The sequence below is a fragment of the Apostichopus japonicus genome, chromosome 6 (assembly GCF_037975245.1).
Source record: "Apostichopus japonicus isolate 1M-3 chromosome 6, ASM3797524v1, whole genome shotgun sequence".
NCBI lineage: Eukaryota > Metazoa > Echinodermata > Holothuroidea > Aspidochirotida > Stichopodidae > Apostichopus > Apostichopus japonicus.
Genome location: NC_092566.1, coordinates 4,911,676 through 4,929,209, shown reverse-complemented (window position 1 = coordinate 4,929,209; position 17,534 = coordinate 4,911,676). Strand labels below are relative to the sequence as shown.

The window sequence follows — 17,534 nt, the reverse complement described above, 5'->3', positions numbered from 1 at the left end:
TCAAAGGAGTGAATTTTTAGTCTTACTTTACAGTATAGCTTCACATAAAAACTAGCTTTAGACTTTAGAGAATAGTGTCTTTCTGAATTTGGGAGTTGATTTTTTTTTTATAAAAAATAACGAAATTCACTTCTCAATGAGAGGGCATCATTGATGCTCTTAGTGAATGAACTGTTTTGAATTAAGAGAGTGGAGTGGATGAGAATATGGATGGCGATAACAAATCCTTGTCTTTACAAGCTTATATTTGGAACTTGGAGACAGCAATATATTCCATGTGCCTTGTGTACCTTATCCGAAGTATCTAATTTACTATTCACTTCCGGCCTAAGAGAACTGTATCCACTGTGCATCTATTTTGGCACAAAAGGCGCGCCATAGTGAAAACGACAAACATGTTGTGAAATGATATGATGCTACCAGACGGTATACATACATGTGAAAAGACATAATGCCCATCGGGTTGGCACAAATGGCGCGCCATAAATGTCAATCGCATCATTATCGCAGTTTGTCAAAATCGACCCGACACTCCAATAAATTTGGAAAAGTAGTTTTCATCACTCAGAGCTTGCACATAATAGCGTGTTCTCACTTAGAATAATTTGCTAGGAGAACTTATCTTACCATTAAAGAATTAGAATACAATTCACATTATCTGATTACCATTGAATACGCTCAATCCAATTTATAGACCATTTCTTTATCTCCCTTTGGAATATCAAAAGGGAAGGTTCCTGAATACTCTGGACATAAAGAGCGTGCTGCCAATTTAGATCGTTTTAAAAAGGAAAAATATTCATTGACATTGAAGAAACATTTGGATAATACAACAATAAGTGAGCTCCCTTGCGCTCTTTCCACGCATTACCATATTTAAGTTATGTTATGTTAGATACAGCGAACTGCATAATCAAACTGTGTAAAATTCCTAACATAAACCGTGCTGACAAGATTGTTCATTTTTATTTCAAATAGAAATGATCATATTAGCGTTGAAAAATTTGTATAGTACGTCACAACAATCAGTTTGGTGTATTGCTTGTCATGTTATGCTACGTTCTATTTGTGTACAGGAAACTGATCATTATGTATAATTATTAATAAAGTATAAACGTGTTAGCAATTTACATAAATTGGTGATATGCCATAATAACATTGTTTGCACACATAAATACATGCACACATACGATGAATTTGGGTTGCATTGGGTATATATTTCTCTTTTCGTAATATCACGTGTACGTGTGAACGAAAAGGTATTTGTTGGGGGGAGGGGGGGGGAGGGGTGGGCTTGGAATAGCGTTCCAAGTGAGCTTGATACAAATACAAATTAATGCGGGAATTGGTTCATATCCCCCGATTGTCCCTTAATGCCTTTTGGATATGCGATATCTTCATCGTTAACTTGTCATTTCATTATTTTACATAGACTGAGTAGGGAAGCTCACCCAGGATTTAATAATGAAGAATGTACGGCTATGTATGGGGTCATTGAAGCTCACGCCCATGCAGGGGTGTGGGGACCCACTCTCAGAAAACATTAAAACAAAAAATAGACGTCTAATGGGGAATTCCGAGGCATTATTTAGGCTAGCAAATTATGTCTGAACGCAAGGATAAATGCTGACAACTATTATTGAAGTTTGATGTGAGTTTGATTAGCAGGGGCTACTGCAGTATATGTGCATATATAAATGTCGTTTGTTTAGTGGATACTCTGACCTTACTTGTTTAGATATCTGCTAACATGCAACAGCCTCGGTATCGAGTACCATTTTCGGAAGTAATCCATCTTATATCCGCTCACTTTATTATAATCCCAGAGGAGCAAGTATTTCACTTTCTCTCGCTGTTTTGAACGAACTGGACATAATTTAACATCCGTTCAGTCTGTTTAAAAACGCTTATGTAAACCTCCTCTTTTTTGCTTTCCTTTCTTCAAACAAGTTTCGACATTTTACTTTTGCTCTAGTATGCTATGAAGTACGGTAGTGAGTTTGTCGTTCATTAGATAAGTAAACATCAGTAATGGACTACGGTGTATATATTCTAATGCCACTGGTTATAGACTGCTCAGTTATTGAAGGCTATAGGCGAGAAATTCCTTGTATGTATGTATCGTAACCGATAACGACATTCGGAGGATATTGATGCCGAGGACGAAATCTTGTCAGTCAGTGATGTAGGAAGCAGCGGATATGCGCACAAATGTCTACCTTCGCAGTGATCCTGGGGGTACGAGTGGGGGTGGGGTGGGAGGGGGCGCTTAAAACAAGCGACGCACTAGGCTTTTCGGATGAAACGACCACTTTTTTCGCTACCAATAGGAAGTTTTCACCTTCGGCATTTCGGAACCGGTGGCGCATCGGTTTCTAGCCGGTATAAACCGGTTGACCAATCCGTCAATGGGTATAGGGTGTCACTATATGCCGTCGTTTAAAAAACAGAAGCGGTTTTAACATTAAGATTAGGCGAATATATTATCATTAGTGTTATAAGATAAAGCTTTAATTAAACCAAACAAGGCGATGTATTAAATATGCACTATGAACATTTCGTCCGTGGATAACATTTTCAAATAACGAAAACAACTTTGTAAACCGAAGTCTTACCAGGAGACGTAAACCCATATGCAGTCATCGTGATTGGTCAATGTGATAGAGATATACCTGTCATGAACAACTTCAATACATGGAGATCTCTTGAAAACGTTGTAACGTTGTAATATAAATGACCGTTAATAAATTTCCTTCCATCACTGACCTGGCAAATTGGCGGAAGTAGAGAGAGCGCGAGAGAGATGAAGAGGTAGAGGTCGATGAAAGGTTTCCAATCTCTAAATCAATTAAAATCTAGAAAGGACCGATATTTCTTACTCGTAAATGAACTAAAACATCAGCATGCTGGAGAAACCAGAATATTCAATTGACTTGATAAATTGGTGTTCAAATCTACCGCCATATGTAACTTTACACACATTTCTCTGTACATATATAGACCTGTTTAATTATTTACGGTGTACGGCCTATGCCATACTTTGAGAGGGAAGAGAATATAGAGGCGACGTAAACATCAGCGCAAATTTCAAACAATCTTTCACCGACTCATAAACCAAATCGCTTTAATTAAACAAATGTTATTGTTTTTTTGTTTTAATATTCAGTCATTTTCTACTCCCTCTTTTCATGTGAGTCATATCCTGTTTGTACTCATTATCGCACAAAAATAATGGAAACAAAATTTTAGAATTTTCAAATCCAAGAAATGAAATCTGTTTCGTATCTCCTTTTTTCATTCTTTCTTACATAATTGAAGTTAATAAAAATTATAGAGCACACATATTACATCTGATGTTGAACTTCAAAACAATTTCGCTTATATACTACCATCCTGTTACTTAGAATACCAATTAGCGTATATAAACATGCCGTTATACATCGGATTCTAATAAATTTGACGCTGCCTGTCCTCGACGTTCGTCTTAGTAAATTTGTCATAATTAACAACTCGTGTGTTTTGAAAGAATGACGACGTATAGATGGTATGTTGTTACAAGAGCTAAGGCCACCATCATGCCCCCCGACCCCCCCCCCCCCACCCCACCCACCCCTCCCTTGTCTATCTCTCTCTTTCTCCCCTTCGTACATATTATTCTAGTAAGCAGGTGGAAACTATTCTCATTGATTTCATTTTGTATTTTACCCCCCTTTCTTTCTTCGTACACAGAATTGGGAAGAAATTAGAATTCCGGGTCATGGCACAGTTCTCAAGGTTGTCATGAAGAACAGGAGGTCACGTGATTTTTACGACGGAGGGTTGAAATATTGAACGAACTTGATCCGTAACACGGTATGTTTCTGGTATCTCTTCTTTTTTTCCCTTCTTTTTTTCCCCCTTGATAACAAATTTCTCCTCCAGCTGTAACATGCTTTGATCGATTATGAACGACGGTTTAAGGCGGGAGTTGGTTACAGGAATTTTCAGTTGCAGAACGAAACGGCTCATATATATATATATATATGTGTATAGATACACCGTGTTCCTTCTCTCTTAATTGAATCACGATTTTGCGGGAATCACGATTTGGAAGTGGGGGAGGTGGGGGGGGGGGGTTCGAGATAACGTCCTCTGTCGGTTGCTACCACTGTATAATGCATTTACATACATCATTTTCTTCGTCTACGTATTCTGCTTCTTATTGTTATTTACTATTTCTCTTCCTTTTGGGTTTCTGTTCTATATCTTGACGGAGTAAATCCCATATATAGTTAAGGTTATAACATTTTGTGATATTTAAATGACATTAAACTTTTAACTCCTAGACAGCCCAAATGTGTGAAAATCCTGTCTTTTCATGTCCGTCACGCACATTCTTCTTTCCTTTTCGGGACACGGCGACCTCACAACGAAGTGTCAAATTATATTCCGAGTCATATATTATGTAGTTGAACGTGATATGGTATTTATATCGCTATATTCTTTTTCATCCAGGAAACGCTAAAATGCCCTTTCCTGTGGAATGATCAATGGTATGTGACTGTGTGTGTAATCGTTGTCCGAATATGAAGATTTTCATTATTAATGCATTAACGGACATGCTCTTGTAAAATTAGCCCACTTTTCAGTATTTGGCAAAAATTGGTTTTGTCACGTAGCTTTTAGTGAAACCTGTTCGAACCTATTATCACTGACATGATTTTTTCACCTTTTTGAAATGTGCAATGTCTTGCCTCAAGATAAGTAAGCGATCAATAAAAAATGGCATGGTGAAAGTTAGGTCCAATCTCTATATATAGCTTCTTAAATTTCACTCAAAATCATAAAAAGAATCATAATAATAAAAATATAAAAAGGTGTTAGAAGTACTTTGATATATTGACTAGGTTTCATATATATATTTTTATATATGATTTGATTATAAATCACAGATATATACGTATAAGCGGATTTCATTTGTATCAGTGAGACGATTTTTGTTAATAGCTAAACTTTGAATTGATTTGATATTGTATCTTCCTTTAAGTACCAATGAGTGCATAAACTTAAAAGATGTTAACAAGAGAACCCCCATACTTCACCAAATAGTACAACTTAGCTGATAGGGGTGCGACACTGTAGTAATATGCGGTTCCGGTGGTTCATTAAACCGTCCTCCCCATCCCCGCTCCACCCCCCCCCCCTCGTTGGGGTCGGTTACGATATTTTAAGCCAACGGATCACAACTGCCAGGTCCAGTAAGATAGCAAAACCAGAACTTTGTTATTTTCACATTTATGGCTTTATCTCGACTCTCGAGATAAAGTGAAGGGCCTCAAATTTCACTCTTGAACTGGGGCCCTTGAAAGCCTAGCTACGCCACTGGAGTCACGGAGGGGGAGGGGGCGGCGGTGGAAGGGGGTTTGGTGCGCAGCCAAAATATCCCCGAAGTACTATATACAGAGTTCTGTGAACTCGTGTGTTTGAAACAGTTGTTTGTAAAACTTAATATCAACGTGATTATCTATGGTGGGGTGTATTGGGGCGTGTGTGGTACGGGTTGGTGGTGGTAGGGGGTGAGGGGTGGGGGCGGGGGAGAAGACTCTGAAAATGTATTGAATGTTCTCAGCTATAAACAGTATTTCACAACCAATGGTAGATTGCGAGATATCAGCGTAATGAAGTAAGCGTTTGGAGTTGAATTTACGAACTCCTCGCCAGATAAAACACAATGAAAATATAACTCTGACGTCGTGACAAGAAATTAAAATCACGTTACGGTATCGAGGAAGCCGTGCAGTCAAGCTCGTGCAAATACTAATGTATTACTTTACGGGTATATAACTTTAAAAAACCTATCGAATACTTATGAATGAACTCAAGCCATGTTAGTTATTTCTTATTCCTTTTTTTGGGGGGGGGAGGAGGGGATTAACACCCTATACTCGCCTCCATGATGCACCCCAACCAAAAATGCCCTGTTAAAGAATAAACATTTACAGATTTGGTTCGCCCCACGGCTAGTTGGGAATTGGTGGGGGGGGGGGGACAAACTTTACGTTCAGCACATGGCACTAAACAGACACACTCACACAAATCCGGGCCTGGTTTGGAGTGACAATAATTGCAATTCGAAAAAGAAGAGATTAAAAAAAAGTGTTATATTTTAGCAGTTTAAGAGATCCTTTAATGTGATTGCTTTGTGCTGTAATGGTTCACAACACTATACTTATCCTAACAGTATATATCCCTACGCCTATACCGGAGACGATTATAAAACGATGAAATCCAATTTGTTTGAAACACTAAACTGAAACACTGAACTGTTTATTAAGGCAACAGACGTATCTGAACAGGCACACTTATAATTTTTAAAACCTTTTCCATTTTCTGAATCCATTTTAAGTTTTTTTTCTTCTTTTTTTGCACCAGATATTTTGCTGATCAAAAACACTAAAAAAAAAAAAGATAACAGACTCGATTATTTCTCCTTCCTTTCTCTCGTTCCCGCTTGGTTGTAATGGACATGTCTAAATGAAACACAAATAGTCAGACTGGCCTCTCAATTTAAAACCTACATGGTTAAGAAGTTAATTTGCATTTCATGATACAAAGATAAAAAAACTCAAAAAATAAAAAAAAACACCTAAATCTGTCTCTGATGGGTATATGCTAAGCTGTCTTCGCCTTAAGATATTTTAAAATGCAAAACCAACTATTTGAAGCGCAATCGCTTAAGTGCGCCTTTTATTAAACAAATGTCTCGTAACGAGTTTTAAGGTAGATTATTGCATGCATATACACACAGTCAGTGTATATATATATATATACAGTTAGTGGATTCGTCGGCTTTTCTGCCCGTTGGGAACTGACGGTTAATATATAGCCAGGGACCTGAAGTAACGGTGCGATTTTGGAGACATTTCAGAATAACGTCTGGTAACATGAATCGGTACATGATTTGAACTGCGCATGCACATAGATTGTAGCCGCATACGTCGAATGGAAAACTCACCTATTTGATATGTACACGTTATTATTGTTGTACTACGTGGACTGTAACTAGATACAATTTTATAAACAAAACCAGTAATAATAATGATAATAAAAGTAATATTATAAAGTAATCACTTTCCGTTAATCCTCCCAAACATGAAATGTTGAATTGAAGTCAAGTATTCAACGAGCTTGTTATATGCAGTGGTCGCGTAGCCGGCGGTGGGCAACAGGGGAACGTGAAAAACCCAACGTTAACTTTTTGTAAGAAAAAATGTTTACCCTGACAATCTTCATAAACTAGAACATTTTGGGCTGCACCGTTAAGTATTATTAAAATCGCTCCTACTCCCTACCCCTGCCCCTTCCCCGTGTCTGTCGGGATCAGACTACAATCTCCAACAACGTAAACACAAAAATGGGTTTTCATCAATATGGAAACATGTCAATTATATTTATAATGCATAAAGACCATCTACCGCGAGATGGAGAGATAATAAAATGTAAATCTTGTCTACTGCATATATACATATATATATATATACATATATATGTATATTAACACATGGTCGTTAAATTGCATTTTCAGGTATTTAGGCTGCATATCTTGACTGCACGGCGTACGTACGTGTTTTTGAGTCATGGACCATTGCGGCGACGAGACGCGATGTAAATCCTTAATTATGTCTTACTGACAAGTAGTGAGCAGATTCAAGTGTTTTATGAGACAATAACCTGTCTTCTTTCTTTTTAATATTATCTTCAACGCAGCGAAAATTTCCAAAGGGGTGCGAGAGCATATGATGTCTCTTAGCTATTCAAATGGGAGTTTTGTAGTGTGAACTGGTCCATGAAAGATTCGATGATGTAGAACAAAATATATGTGTGCGCTAAATATTTGGTACGTTGCTATGGGGCTTTTTAATGTTATTTATTACCGTGTTAGGCATATTCGGCCTAACCAGAATATAATGTTGTTATAACCTACGGTGTATTCCTGTACTGTCTCAGCTCTCTACTCTTAGGCATGTGGTTATCAAGTATATCAGACAATCTTTGTCAAACTGCAGACAGCATTGCTTTAAAATTGATGAGGTGTTTCTACACCGTAGACGGTGATGTATTGCCCGACGCGGTAATATTCACGCCTTTAAAATAATGATGAGGGTAAACTGAAACAAAATGGTTAACATTTCAGCAGGAGCCATCACGAACACCTTTTTATTCTGTCGGAAACTCAAAAAAACAAAGAGAGAAAACTCTTCAGAGGTGAATAAAAACAGCACAGCAACATGGTATATAGTACTATAGGCTAACCGTTGTTCTTATAGAGAACGGCACGTTTTGGTTATAACCTAGGCCTATAGGGAAGGTTATAGTTAACGTTCGAGATATATTTAGATTCATTAGAAGAGGATAACAGTAAGCAGAACGATATACATACGAAGCTACGAATCACGATATCGTGGATTCGTAGAGCTTGGTATATAGCCTATACCTAAAGGACTATGTTTGATGTAGTACAATACCCACGGCAACTCTTCTGTCCCTTAAACACCACCGTATAAAGTAGTCTGTGTAATTATAGATGAACTAAATGGCATACATAATGGTTGCTACTCTCCACAGAGAACGATTAAACTATAACATCTGTGACATCAACGAATGTCTGCTTCTATTTATATTTTATCCTAAGTTCATCCACATGAGAGGTATAGGTTTTTTCTCCTTTCTTTCTTTCTTTCTTTCATGATTTAAATAGTCTTTTTCTCTCATAGTAAATTGAGTGTTCATTAAAGTTTGTAGAGGCTTGTAAAAAAAAAAAGCTGATGGAATCGAGAACGATACGTAAGGTTTATTTCACCTTAGAGAGAACAAAGATGGCCTCTTTTTTCTGAGAAACTTATCCTTGTTAAGTTTCATCTCTCAACCAAGAGCAACTTCTACTTGTCATTTTGTTACGTCTTAATTCGTCTTTAACCTGGGATTGAGTCACCATCATGTATAAGACACCTGAGGGGGAATCTTTTTTTCTTTCTGTTTCTTATCTCGGTGAACACTTTATCTGTGAGTGCTCCTCTGACAACTCTATCGCTGATAAATTCATATTCAACTTTTTTTTAGTCAACCTGCCCACTTAATCAAATAAACTTCTTTAATAAGATGAAATTGGTGACATAATTTAGCTTAATTTGAAATAAACGACAAATTTAGAGAGAAACACCTGTTTTAGTGCCCTTATTGACAAAGTTAGGAATTACTCAGCAGGAATTTGTGCTGAATATGTCACTTATCAAATTAAATCTCAACATTTTCGTTTACGCATGGATTTCCAAGATTGAAGTTTTTAAATGAAACCTGATGGAAATAAGGGATACTTTTAATCACGTGCTTGTCGACACGGCAACTAATATTGAAACGTTGATCGATAATAGCTGTCACATGGATTACTTGCCGATCGAATGCATCATTCAAAAATAATGAAGGGTTGTCAATGTGTTTTTCTTTAATGTATAAATAGAAAAACAGAATCCAACAATTACAGATATTGCACGCTACATAAGGAGAAAGAGGGGAAGGCAAGGCAGAAGAAGAAAAAAGGCGGGGAAAAAACAGACAGAAAGGGAGAAAAAATATGTAATCATTAATCATTGTTTTAGGAGTGTTGATGTAGCATTGATATCCCTCCTCTATTAACCTTGTGGGCAATTATTCACAAAAGAAGGGATCTGGAACTATAACCCTACTTTTTAAAGCAATATGGTGGGTGAAAAAAGTCATTGAAATTATTTCCATATTATCAAATTAAAATATTCTTTTTCTTCTTCTTCTTCTTCTTCTTTTTCTTTTTTCTTGTGGTTTTTGCAGGGAAACCATTTATGATTATGCTTATGTTTATGAACCATATATGATCTTTTCAATTTTTAATTAGCTTGCGATTTCAAAATATGACAAAGACTCTCTTTATGTGCGTGTTAGTATAAAGCGAAATTGTCTACATTTTGACTGACAATACAAATAAATGTTTTCAGTTTCAGCGTATATACTTTATACTATTCATGCAATTACCTTTACCCAATTGTCACCATTGTTAACTGACAGAACAATGTTTTTTTTTCTCTCTACATTTTGACACTTTATTGTTTTAAACTTGGTTTGGATATAGGGGTCACACTTTGTTTTCGTTTATGTAAAGTCATCAAATACTCTATCGATGGGTTATATAATATTCATATGTTAATGCATTCCAATTTTAAAGAAGACAAAATTCAGGAACACTTGAAAGGAAAGCAGAGAGCACATTTCTGAATGACAATTTATGACGTCATATCTGTTTGCTACAAGTTCACTTTTTGGCACGAACAATGTTAAGTTCAAAGGTTATCTCGGGAGCGATACATAGGAACTGAATGCAAAAACGTTCACCAATGTAGTAGAATGATTTAGAATATGCTTCAACTTTCATCAGAAATTCATCTTTCATCCAAAAATAAAGTTTCGTCTGGACTATAGCCAAGGTTGATAGACGGGATACGGTATCAGTCAACATGTGTGCCTCATGAATGCAGGCGGAAGGAGCGGGGGGTGGGGGGGCTGTATGGGGTACCGTATTCGTTTCTTTTCTTTTTGTTTGCTCTTGCAAACTTGTTTCTCTGACTCTTACACCATGTAGTACGTACCTGAGGCCTGGCAACCGCTGTTATGCCCCGCCGAGCAAGGGTATCATGTATAACACATACTAAATGGTAATAATAATAATAATAGCCTTATAATAATAAAGATACCTTTATTTACAATACAAGCAGATAGATCGGATACGGTATCATGCAGGCAACTTCCGCGCCTCATGGAACCGTATGATCGATAACTAGTACACCGTGCACGAACAGCTGCTACTTATTACATGTTACTGTATCCTTTGATGTAGGTTTATTTGCAAATTTCAATATGAAAGCTACATTTTCTTCTCTCGCAACTTTGCTCTGAAGAAGTCGAGACAGATGCAATAGCCGCTGGAAAATTAGTTGTGAATTCAAACCCAAAATGACTGAGATCGTATCCTAGCCCGCGGGACTGAAACTGCTTATTTCAAAGAAGCAATAAACGTCAATACCAGGAAACTATATATGCCTACTTTACATCGACTTCTTCTTTTGCTTTTCTCTCTCTCTCTATTTTGTTGTTGTTGTCGGTTTTTTAGTATTTACCTGAAGGTAATTCTACGTTCACATAAACAAAGCAAGTCGACTAATTGTTAAAAAATATATATAATAGCTGAAATTGATTTCCCCCTCCCCTTCCCCTCTCTTTCCTGGTTTTAACATTGGCTATGAATTGATGATGTATATGTAGGTTTTCGTTTCTTATTATGGTTTTTGGCTTTAGTCCGATGAAAATAATTGATGACACATCTTGATGACAAGTGAACATTCAAGAATTTCATTCGGTGAACTAATTATTTTGAAAGGCGATTTTTAAAAATGTTATTATATGGAAGTTTTGATTAGAGTGTACTTATATTGATGGGTCATTGTAAAGTTGTAGTATACTAGCGAATCCTATACTTGGGATTACACATGACAACGTATGTATAGGGAATAATATCCATCCATGCATCCACCTACCCATCCATAAATGCTTTCATCTATACCCATCCATCAATGCGTCCATGTATCCATCCATCAATGTGTCGATCTATCCACGCATTCATCCACATTTTTAGTCATCCTCCACGTAGAAAGATGCCCACTCCCACCCCACCGCCCACCCCCGTCCTTAAGCACACTCATCCCCCATCCGGCACCAAAACACAAATAAGGGAACAGAAAGAGAACGGAAAGTGATAATATCTAAAAGAATGAAAAATGAGCAGAAATAAGTTCATCTAATCAATCAAAGGCTGCCTCTTATTAGTGTCACGAGAAAAGAAGAGCTCCAAATTCTTCTTCCCTCGACAGTGTAAATCTTTGTGTAGACTTTTAAGTGGCTAATCAATAAAGTCTTAATTAAATTCACTTTGTTTCATGCAGATACAAGACTTTAATATACGGAAAAGACAGACAGACAAAAATAGAACTGAGATAAATTGAAGCATCCAAATTTCAGCTGTTTTGTCATTACGCTTGCCCCGTCTTCCACAATTTATATTCATGTGTGGATGTATAGAAAGCATAAAGCACCTATTGTCGGTATTTCAACGTTAACACGTTAATTAAATCAGTTTTGTTAACAGATTTAAAGGGATGCCCCTCCTCGTCGATGTTTTGAGAGAAATAATCAATCATTCGGGGTGGGGGGGGGGCAGGTGGGGGTGTAAGCGAGTGAGAGAAAGGTCCAATCAAAACGTGAGTGATATTTGTTTACCTTTTTATTTATAGGGGTAGTTTAGAAAGTTAAACAGGTGATGTAATAATAAATACAAGGTTTGTTTACCAAGCTCCACCCTTAGCTCATGTTTATCACTCTCTGCAGCACCACCTCCCTCCCCACCCCACATTCTTCTGCTCCTACCTCCCCCCCCCCCCACCGATGTTCTGTTCCCTTAAGTATCTGCGATATACATAAATTGGGATACTCTCTTAATTACTATCATATCCTATTTATAAAGTCACGCGGTACATTGTACTTGCCTTTTTTGCACCTCTCCACATACCCTCCGCCCACCCCCACCCCAACATTTCAGCACTCAACGACAATGAAAACGCAACTTATCAAACGACACGGTACCTTTAATACTCTGCTCTTTGAGCATGAAGTCGACACCGTCCTTAATTATGTTACCGTTATCTACAAGTATGTTTGGAGTGGGGAGCCCTAATGCAAATTATTTTCAAGAGATCTCAGTCACATATGCCAAGGAATTTTGAAACCTGTTGAAAGTTAAGTAATTATTTTCGATTAAGTATCATTTGCAAAAGGGAATTTGAATTTAAAGCATCTTATTAAATGTGGTCGATAAACTTCTTTCATAGTTTGAACATACATACACCTCACCAGTTTTAAAACAAAAAGAGAGGTACAATTACACAGAAACGGCAGATTTAAACAAAGAAATAGAAACTTCATTGTGGTAACAACATCCTAACAAAATAATTAATTTGTTTGCAAAGTTTGTCTTTGATAAACAAATCCATATTTCAAAACAAACCTTAATCATGTATAATACGTGATTGATCTGCTTTGCAAAACAACTTATTGACTTCATTTGAATTGATTTAGCGAATTGTAAATAGAACGCATAACTCATTCGTGATCAAATAACCATGGCATAGAACTGGATAGAGTGTTTGCAAGAAAAAAGTTTACATACATACTTACACACACACACATTCAGACCGAGGACCCCATTGTTTCTTCCATTATTCAAATCCACGTATCCTAACCTTAACAATACCCCATACAATAGAATTCTTCCGAGGACGTGGTGATTTTAGAAATCACAACCGAGGACCTGGAATTCTTTTGTTCAAGTCCTCGGTCAGAATACAAAACAAACGCACGCATACGCGACAGAAACATCACATCTATCGTTAGTCCTATATGTGTGCTACTTTTCATCTGCACGCAAAAAAATGGAGTGTTGAATTTTAACACTTTCCAGGTGTAACCGTTCACCCTACACCTGAAGGGTTACTCTGACCCTGAGTAGGGTTACATAATTTATGTAGCGTGGATTTTTTAACACCTGCAGAAGTGTACTTTCAGTTCGAGCATTCTGATTGGTCAAACCTCCCGTCAGCTGGATTCTTAGTGTAAGTTAAGTGTTTAAACGATACCACCGTACCGTGAACACGCATTTACCGTACCTAGCAATACTTGTACCAGTTTGTCGACATTTATCGTTACTAAATGTACTATAGTAACCACAGCCATATATACGTTCAAGCCACAAAACGTTACGTACTCAGTGTGCGATAACGAGCTACAATGGCATGAAATGACGTTATAGGAGACTGGGGCCTGGAAGAATTGATTGAAAAATTCGAAGGTATGTTTTGATATTATGTAAGTGTACATGACAAGAACGAGATATGCGCTTAGAGACCCACGACTAAGCTGGGTAGACGAATGCATTTGAATCGCTTGCGTTACGTAGACCTAACGTTAAAGTCATACTATAAGTTAATATAATAGGCTAGCTGCTGTTTGTCATAGTCAACTCATAATTGTCAACGAATCAGTGTAGCCTACATACAAGTAAACATTAAACGGAATTGCCTTCGGACGGACGGAGGACTTTGGTCTAGGCCTTTATTGTAATCTAGTGCATTCTATTCCTTTTTGTGCGTTAACCGTAACTTCGTATACCCTGCGAGTCACTTTTTTAAGTTGTACTAGGCCTACTACTAGGCCTAGTACTAGTAGGGTATACTTAGGCTATTTCAAGACAATGCATTTTAAATAGCATCGGGCATGGGCCTATAGTTACGCTGGTACTATGTTCAATAAGGGATAAACATATATTCATGTAATGCAATATATAATTACCACTAATTGCCATTTTAGCTTGTAAGTTGTAGCAAGTAGGCCGAAGCTGATGTGGATTGGTGATACTTTTAGACCTAGTCCCAACTATAATTTAGCTATATTATGGAAGTGATCTAGCTGTTATAATTCATAGCAATCTACACAATTGCATACAGTGGGAGTGAGCATTATTTTAAGCATTGTTAACATGATGCATTGGTTATAAAAGTTGCCTACCTTGTCTGATGAAAGTTTAATGCAAGTTCCTGTTTTGACAAGTAATCACTATAGGCCATCTGGCTTTCTAGATTCAAACGTACTTGAAGAAGTTAGAATCACAACTGATTAAATTGTGGGCATTTTCTTTAGCAATGTTCATGTTTTGTGAAGGGTACATGTAAAAAACTGCTTATGCTCCAAGAAGGTTTTAACACAACTTCATTATGATGGGAATTTTCTTTTCTTTTCTTTGTTGTTACTTAGGAAGCATCAACTTGGAATTCTATTTGCAAAAGATTTCAGAAAGACCTCAGCAATATGTGTTACTTCTTGGAGGAAGCAAAATATACCCCAAGCAGTCATTTGTGATCATCCAGAGACATGCCCTACCCCAGAGGACATTTATGAAGCCATTGATGTTTGCTTCAAATTATTCTACGTGTTAAATCTGAATTATACCAAATTGCAAGTCTCGGTGCCTGGGAATTTTTCCAAAAAGTTGTCTACAAGTTGCCTGGTGGTGTGAAACGCAACCAGATTCGAGATTTTTATGCTCACCGTGCCGACAAAAAAGACAAAGTTACTGCAGTTTAGCAGTTGTCATAGACAGAACTCCATGTTTCCTCATCTCACGGATCAGAATGTATGTAAAGTTGTTGCTTATTTGGAATTGTCTTTGGGAAGAGTTTTTTCTTTGTGTTTAATTTGGAATACCAAAGGCACGAGCCAACAACAAAGACAAAGTAACTGCAGTGTAGCAGTCATCATAGACAGTACTCCACGTTTTCTCATCCCACGGATCAGCATATATCTAAAGTTGTTGCTTATTTGAAATTGACTTTGGGAAGAGTTGTTTCTTGCGTTTAATCTGGAATACCAAAAGGCATTTGCCAACAACAAAGACATAGTCACTGTAGTGTAGCAGTCATCATACACAGCACTCCATGTTTTCTCATCCCATGGATCAGAATTTTTCTAAAGTTGTTGCTTATTTGAAATTGACTTTGGGAAGAGTTGTTTCTTTGTCTTTAATCTAGAAACCAAAAGGCATGTGCAAAAAAAATAAAGACCAAGTAACTGCACCGTAGCATTTGAAAATGTTGGCACTTTTAAGTTGACTTAATTCCACAAGACAATACTTTTATAGCCTAAATTGTTCGTTTTACATTTAATGGGATATAATAAATGGACCTCTGGAATAGGAAGGTCGTAGGGTGTTTAATTGCTGAAAATCCCACATTCTGAATTGTTTGTGTTGTCATTGCTTTTTGCTCTCTCTTAAATGTAACTTTCTGCTGCGAGCGATTCAAACATGCATCCATATTGTTTACCTAATTACTAAGTAATAATTAACCTAAAACCTGTATAAAATATTTACTAAACGGATGCGATGTAAACTTTTCTGGCAAAATTTTACATAACAGTATTGTATTTGCGTTACATAATAAACATGTAAAACTTCACAAACCAGCAGTTAAATATACATCCAGAAGTATAAACGAGAGAGCACTATTGTGTGTTGAGAGTCCATTAAGTATCATCTTGACACAGATGACAAATGAACACTATATGGTGGTAATTCTACTCACTGAAGCAGAACTTTGACACCCAGAAGGCCAAAAAATGTGCACTAGAGTGTTAATTATACTCCCTGAAGTGCAATTTTGACACCCAGAAGTGCTAACAAATGAACACTTTATGGTGTTAATTTTACTTCCTGAAGTGTCATGTTGACACCCAGAAGTTTTAACAAATGAACACTTTATTGTGTTAATTTTACTCCCTGTAGTGTACCTTCAACACCAGGAAGTGTTATTTTGACACTTGTATGGGTGTTGTTAAGGTAACACTCGCAAAATGTTATATTATGTTACACTTCTGAAGTGTTAATTTAACCCGGTGGGTGTTGTCCCTAATCCAAACAGGGTGGGGTGTTAAATTCAACACTTTACGATTCAAATTTAACACTTCATTTTTTTGAGTGTGAACCATTTTCCCTTTCTCTTTAAATCAGGTGTCTATGGGATGTAGTTTATCTTATGACTGTTTCGAATCTCGTTACAGGGTCAACTGAAGTTCACGGCAGTGACATACATAATTAAATAAATCATTTACATCTAAGAGCAGTGATCAGTATACCTATCATCGCTATACCGTAATATATATATATATATATTTTATATATATATATATATATATATATATATATATATATTTATATATATATATATATATATATATATATATATATATATATATATATATATATATATAATATGACGTCAGTCTCACTGTGTTGTTTTTTGTTCACAATGTAGGTCACAAAATTGCTATCATCTCTGCGTGTCTACATTTTAATGTATCCTGTGCGCGTAATGTTTACTTTAATTAACATCGGATGTTTGTTCTCCTCCATGCTTATCTAAGTTGCCTCTAAAGTTCTACATCATGGTTGCCTGCCTCTCCATCCAAAATGAACTGCTGATTAAACAATCTTAGATGCAGTAGGATAAAAAGTACGTTCACATTATTCTTCCCATCTCTGAGAAAGCATTTTGTCTCTTGGTTTATAAAAAATCATGACGAAACTTTCCCCGACGAATTCGTAAATTGATAATAACATTATTTTGTCTGTAATATCAAACCAAATGGTTAACTTGAAACAATCTATATATGGTAACTGATTATCTCCATCCTACGCTGCAGAATATATGACAAGTTCAACTGCAGTGTGCTCAGTCGAGAGAGAAGGAATTCGTGGTCGATGGGTGGGAAGGCTGGGAGAACAAATCTTAATGTAGTGAACTCTGGGTAAAGGCGAAGGGGTAACTCATGGAGTGGGTATCTCTAGAGTAAGGCAAAATATGTCACCT

The 17,534-nt window shown here is 36.8% G+C and overlaps 2 protein-coding genes across 7 annotated transcripts in view; one reads left to right on the top strand and one right to left on the bottom strand.

Annotated features, from left to right (window-relative positions):
- Nucleotides 1–17,534, bottom strand: part of LOC139968756 (uncharacterized) — a 223,241-nt gene that overhangs the window by 82,055 nt on the left and 123,652 nt on the right. The window lies entirely within an intron of this gene.
- The window catches only part of LOC139968752 (uncharacterized), an 87,388-nt gene that overhangs the window by 50,522 nt on the left and 19,332 nt on the right, over nucleotides 1–17,534 (top strand). For all 6 annotated transcript variants that reach the window (XM_071973105.1, XM_071973102.1, XM_071973106.1 and 3 more), the window contains one exon: nucleotides 3,730–3,852. The gene's annotated coding sequence lies outside the window, so the exon portion shown is untranslated. The remainder of the gene's footprint in view (nucleotides 1–3,729; nucleotides 3,853–17,534) is intronic.